This window comes from Silene latifolia, chromosome 3 (genome assembly GCF_048544455.1).
Source record: "Silene latifolia isolate original U9 population chromosome 3, ASM4854445v1, whole genome shotgun sequence".
In the NCBI taxonomy this organism is placed as follows: domain Eukaryota; kingdom Viridiplantae; phylum Streptophyta; class Magnoliopsida; order Caryophyllales; family Caryophyllaceae; genus Silene; species Silene latifolia.
The window spans coordinates 61,985,393-61,991,802 of record NC_133528.1 but is presented as its reverse complement, the minus strand read 5'-3'; the positions used below and the strand labels follow the sequence as shown (position 1 = coordinate 61,991,802).

General features: G+C 35.8%; 1 long non-coding RNA gene across 1 annotated transcript; it reads right to left on the bottom strand.

Moving 5' to 3' along the window:
* Nucleotides 1–1,182: 1,182 nt before the first annotated feature.
* Nucleotides 1,183–3,150, bottom strand: LOC141647675 (uncharacterized). Its single transcript, XR_012545790.1, has 2 exons — nt 2,001–3,150; nt 1,183–1,921 (listed from the first exon to the last, which is right to left on the bottom strand). It is a non-coding gene; the product is annotated as an uncharacterized LOC141647675 (long non-coding RNA).
* Between the last annotated feature and the right edge of the window lie 3,260 nt (nt 3,151–6,410).

Sequence of the window (6,410 nt, the reverse complement as noted above, 5' to 3'; positions counted from 1 at the left end):
AAATGAGTGGTTGTGTGTATTTTGAGCGACGTGGCCACCTGGGCTGCTTAAAGAGGCGCGAGCCACGTCGCGGGTCTTCGAGTTATCATGTCACTTTCACACAAGTGCAATCATGATTTGTTCTATCCTAGGATTTGTAGTCACATGTTTGGTACTTGACCATTCATGAATCCGGGAAATCTTAGTATAGAAGGTTTGAAATGGTTTGTTTTTTGTGATGGACTCGGTTTGACTCGTTGTTGGAGTCGGGATTTGAATTTTTGAGTCGGTTTTTGGTCCGGTGTCGGTTTTGACTCTAGTTAGTGTCATTGCGACCCTATCGTCGTGCATTAAACACTCCAGGTACTTTTGAAAAGTTTTGAAATGTTTTTTTATTTTCGAAATCGTTTTAAGTTTTCCGACGTAAAGTTGTGCACAAACTGTCGATCAAACGCCGCGATTCCAAAACATGTTGTAGTCCGATAATCATCGGGTGTTTGTTGTAGTCTCAGCAGATACTGGGTATCTACAATCTAGCAAGCTAAAGGTATGTATCTAGTAACTTAAAGAAGTGTTTCTAGCTAGCTAAAGGTATGTGTATTTAGCAATTTAAAGAAGTGTATCTAGCAAGCTAAAGAAGTTTTTCCGGCATAATATCATGTTTTAGTTTTTCTGATGTCTATGTACACTCTCTTCTTTTAAATTATTTCTTTACCTTTAGATGATCTGCTAATTAAAAAGTGTATCTAGCTATCTATAGGTATGCATATGGTAATTTAAAGAAGTATATCTAGATCGCTTAGGGTATTTATCTATTTACTTAAAGAAGTGTAGCTAAAGTTATGTATATGGTAATTTAAAGAAGTGTATCTATCTAGCGAAGGGTATGTATCTATTTAGTTAAAGAAGTGTATCTGTCCAACTAAAGGTATGTATCTAGTAACTTAAATGAGTGTATCTAGGTGTGAGAGATATGTATCTAGCAATTTGAAGAGTGTAGTTAGCACCTTAACGAAGTGTATCTAGCAGCTTAACGGAGTGTATCTGCGGTGCTAAAGATGTGTATCTAACAACTTACAGAAGTGTATCTAGCAACTTAACGGAGTGCATCTAACAGCTTAACGAAGTGTACCTTGAGTGCCAGAGATGTGTATCTAACATCTTAAAATGTGTATCTAGTAAGCGTTAGAAATTAGCCTCGTGTTCGACAAGAGAACAATTTATAAATTTTAAAACTAGAAGTAAATAGAATAATATATGTTACAACTAGTATACAAACTAGCATCCACCAAGCATTCCTACTTTCCTCGCCTTAACACCCTTGCATATAACGAGAATAACATGAATCAAAGTAGTAACTATACATTCTCGAAGCAGCTATATGTACATTGGTACATTCAAGGATTGCTTTCTCCACGTCCGGTCTTCTCCCTACCAAGGAGCTTGTGTAAGCGCTAAAACCCGAGACGACTCGTTCTTATCTACACATCAGATACCCCAGAACTACCAATCAACAAAATAAGAAACCATGACCTCCCATATCAAAATAGCCGACGATGCACCAACATTCCAAATTTCACCCAGCATGCTAGCTATGACCTGTAGTTGGTCCAAGGTTGTTTCAACATCCCCACATATGTCACAACTGCTACCTATCGATTACCAAAAGGCCTATATAGACAAAAAAATTCACCAGCATTCCGAAAAATAAACCCTCATGAAATAAACCCTCGAGAAATGCAACCTTCACCCATATTCCGACAACATATCCACCGTCACCATCCCTCCCATTTCCGCTAAAACCCTCAAGACAGCATATGATGTATAGCTCAGAAAGATGATACATTCTCGATAATTGTATTTGAAGATAAATTGATTTGTACAAGGATTTTAATCAGCTAGAGAATATGGCAAGGAGGCTGAGTCCAGCAATCAGCAGATACTGCAAATATTAAACAGTGTTAGCATGAATAATAATGTAGCTTCAGTGTATTGTACCATGAAAAAAGAGTTGAATTGACCTTAATTAGAGGTTGTTCAGTCATGATGATGGTCGCATAGCCAACATATGGTAAATACCTATTTTTGTCCAAATTTTGTAACAAATATCAGCATCTTAGAGCAACAAAACTCGAAACATATGAGTACAAAGCAATCGTGCTAGTGACTAATCAACGCCGTGGGTATGTAGGATACAGGCAGTGATGGAAATAATACTTTTGAAGAATTTACACTGCTCACGAAAACATACATACAGAATCAATCTTCATTTGCGCGGAAAAGAGAGTTCCTACTTAAAAAAAAACATAATAAATCAGATTGATAAGCAAGTAGCTAGACAGGTATGCATCCTTGTTACTGAACTGAACTGATGGATATCAAATTGAATCACAAGGATATATGGTATTAGAATTGAAACTATAGTGCACATTTCCTGGTTATTTGCGGAAATTTCCTAATGTCCAACTCCTGCAAACACTTGAGATTCCAAATCCCCTTTGGTAGAGTAGGAGAATAATCATCATCATCATCATCAATCATCATCATCTGGCAATATGAGCAACAAAAGAATCCAATTCCAAGGAATACGCACCACCTTTAGAAACTGAACCTCGAACAACCTCACCCATTTCTACAGCTCTCTTCCTCAACTCCTCTCCTTACATATATAATTATATTAAGTTTTAATGTATCCGGACATGTAAGCGAATGTATCTAGACGGTAAATTAAATGTACCCAACCTAATCTCTAACCCGTAGCACCTACCGTTGTTGCCGGCGACGAAAGCCTACACCGGTATCTTCTCTGACCACCAGTAGATCTAGAATTAAAATTACTAAGTTTTAAAAATTAGAAGAGCGTTGTTGAAGATGGGTAAAGCGACATCGTGGCTGGACATTCGTTGGTTTTGGGTGGCCGGGAAATGCACCGTCAGTGGTGGTGGGTCACGAAGGAAAACAAATAAAAATGGGATTTTCAGTTTATGTTGTTAGAGTCCGGGAAAGGAGTTGCCGTCGATTGGACCGATGTCGGAAAGTACAGCTGCCTCCTCCGGCGAGGTGGTGTTGAACCTCCGGTATGTGAGGTGGTGGCTATTGTTTGTGATGGGGAATTACAGGAGCTTGATAAATTGAGTTTATGCGTGTGGTATAAGGAGCTGAATGTCAGCCAATGATTTATTGTATTTAATGGTTCTTATTTAGGTCGTAAATTCGCACCGAACTTTCAGTTCGCATGAGATCATATATATATATATATATATATATATATATATATAGAGGCGGGATCTCGTGAGTTTGGTTCTTACGGTGAATTGTGAGTTTGGAAAATCTCAGCCATTAGATCAAAAGAAACCAACGGCTAAGAATAAATAGAAAAATCAAAACAAAAACCTTCACCAATCCATACCCCGACCTCCCTCCACTTTCCTCTCTCATCACCCATCCTCACCTGCTGCCGCCGGCATGATACAACGACGTCGGCGCACCACTGGCGATCAGTTATCGACATCTTAATCGATTTTTTTTGTTATTTTGATTTTTGAACGTTTCGCTTTGCTCTTGATCTGGTTTTTTTGACATTTATTTCTGGCGTTTATTGATGTTCGAGCATGAGTATGAATATGTTGTCATTTTTTCTTCGTTGTTTTGCTTTTCCGAACGTTTCGCGATGTGTTGATCCTTCGCTATGTGTTGATCTGGTTTGATTGAGATATTTTTGAAGTTAATTGATGTTCCAGCATGAGTTTGAATTTTGATTGTGTTAATTTTTCTGAGGAAATTTGTCTACAGGTTTTATAGTTGTTGGGAGGAAATTTGTCCCCAGCATTCGTTTTCTGAGTACTTGGCGGAAGGTTAAGTTATTGTCGATTTCGAATGATGATGTTTGGCACTTTACTGTTTGTTTGGAAATTTCTATTTGATTGGCAACATCAGACCAGTTGCTCAATGGTGTGATGAAGAAGCCTGATCTCTCAGTTACTGAGAATTCAGCTCTTTGTCTCGTTCTCTTGTAAGTTTATGCCGCCAATCTGTCTTCTATCATGTTTGTTCGTTTTCCCCACCCAATCACTCGTAGGCTCATAGCTTCTTCCACACACTGACTCACCGAGATCATCATTTTTTACCTTTCGGACAAAACGAATGCTGGGGACAAATTTTCGCGATGTGTCGATGTTTCGCTATGTCCTGGTGACTCCGAAACATTTCAGATTATAAGGAAACCTGACGATCCTTCTCGTGTTCGAATTCAAGCTCCAAATGGTCAATTTCTCTAGGTTGAGGCATACTATTTTTACTTGTATCTCGGTTAGTTCAACTAGATTGTGGCTGCGGCTGAACTGAATTTTCTGAGCATATATTTGGAATTTTCTTAGCATATATTTGGAATTGCAGGCAAAAACACAAGATTTGTACTTTATTCTTATAAGTAGTTGAGGTAAATCTGCAAATGGGGTTCTTCCAACTCTAATGGAGCCTGTATGTCTGCCATTCCTTTTTCTGCTTATATTTTCTTTCTATCCATTGGCAGAAGTCGTTGACAGTTATAAAATGTGGTCAGTAATAGCAGAAGTTAATGTTTTTGCATCAATGCTGGGAACAGTCAATTTTCAGTCTCTACGTACGTAGGATAGAAATAACTTTACTTGCGTTATCTACTTATCTTGTATGCAAGGCTCTCCTTTCTGTCCGCGAAAGTGAAATATAGCGTTCTTTGCAAAGAGAAAGAGCAATATGAGGTTCACTTTGGACTGTTGTGTAGTTGCCGAACACCCGATTGCCAACAAGGCAAATGAAAGAAAGAGATAGGCCTAAACTTTTCTTGTGCTGAGATACAAGTTGGAGTTTGTTACTTGGTTAAGTTAGAAATGTATGACGCAAGTGCATTTTCAAGTGTGTGTTAAATTTTTTATTGAAAAATCCTCAAGTTTTCTGATGAAAAATACACAAATAGGATTATACATCCAAATAGTTGTCAAAGGCGTTAGACAACCAAGATATAAATTAGAACTACGTGTATTTTTTTTCTCGAAATTAATTTAAATTTCATGTTTTTAATGTGTAAATGAATGAAGTCAATACTTTCTAATAAAGCTCATATTCTTTAATATAAAGCTCGGATACTTTGACACAAAGCTCAGGTTCTACACCGTACAACATATACATCTGGTTGTATAGTCCATGAATTGTGAAAAATAGGGTGTCCAGATATCATGCATTTATTCATTGCCCATTTGGCCATTTGTGAGTACTGAATGCTTCTCAAGGTAATATGAAGAGTCTACTAACATAGCCGGTAGTAATTTAGATATAGATATTGAGTACACTTTACTTTAAATGCTTGCTTGATTTTCAATTTTTAAGTGTTCTTAAATTGAGTGGCTTTCTGATCTCTGTAATTTGACCTTGTCTTGTAATCTTTGTTCACAGCATTGTTGGTATCTCTTCTATGTTGGAAATATCCAGACTGTTTAGTTGGAATACAGCAGAATAACGGTAGAATAACAGCACAATAACACGTGGTAAAAAAAAGGAAAAAAATCAAAGTCGTAAAAAAAATCAAAGTAACACCGGAATAACATCACAATAACACAAGAATAACAGCACAATAACATGCAGTAAAAAAAGAGTAAAGAAATCAAAGTAATAAAAAAAAATCAAAGTAGTAAAAAAATCAAAGTGATACCGAAATAACATCACAATAACACCAGAATAACAGCACAATAACATGTAAAAAAAAAAGAGTAAAAAAATCAAAGTAATAAAAAAAATCAAAGTTGTAAAAAAATTAAAGTGACACCGGAATAACATCACAATAACAGCACAATAACACGTGGTAAAAAAGAAAAAAAAATCAAAGTCGTAAAAAAAATCAAAGTGACAGCAGAATAACATCACAATAACAGCGGAATAATAGTACAATAACATGCAGTAAAAAAAAGAGTAAAAAAATCTAAGTAATAAAAAAAATCAAAGTAGTAAAAAAATCAAAGTGACACCGGAATAACATCACAATAACATCAGAATAACAGCACAATAACATGCAGTAAAAAAATCAAAGTAATAAAAAAAATCAAAGTAGTTAAAAAAATCAAAGTGACACCGGAATAACATCACAATAACAGCAGAATAACAGTAGAATAACAACACAATAACACGTGGTAAAAAAAAGAAGAAAAAAATCAAAGTCGTAAAAAAAGTCAAAGTGACAGCAGAATAACATCACAATAACAGCAGAATAACAATAACAACACAATAACATGTGGTAAAAAAAAAAGAGAAAAAAAAAATCAAAGTCGTAAAAAAATCAAAGTAAAAAAAAGCATAATAACACTAGGTAAAAAAAATAAGGGTAAAAAAAATTCAAGTAAAAAAAAATCTGGTACAAAAAGAAAAAGAAAAACGGTAACATAATGAGAAAACTAGAGAAA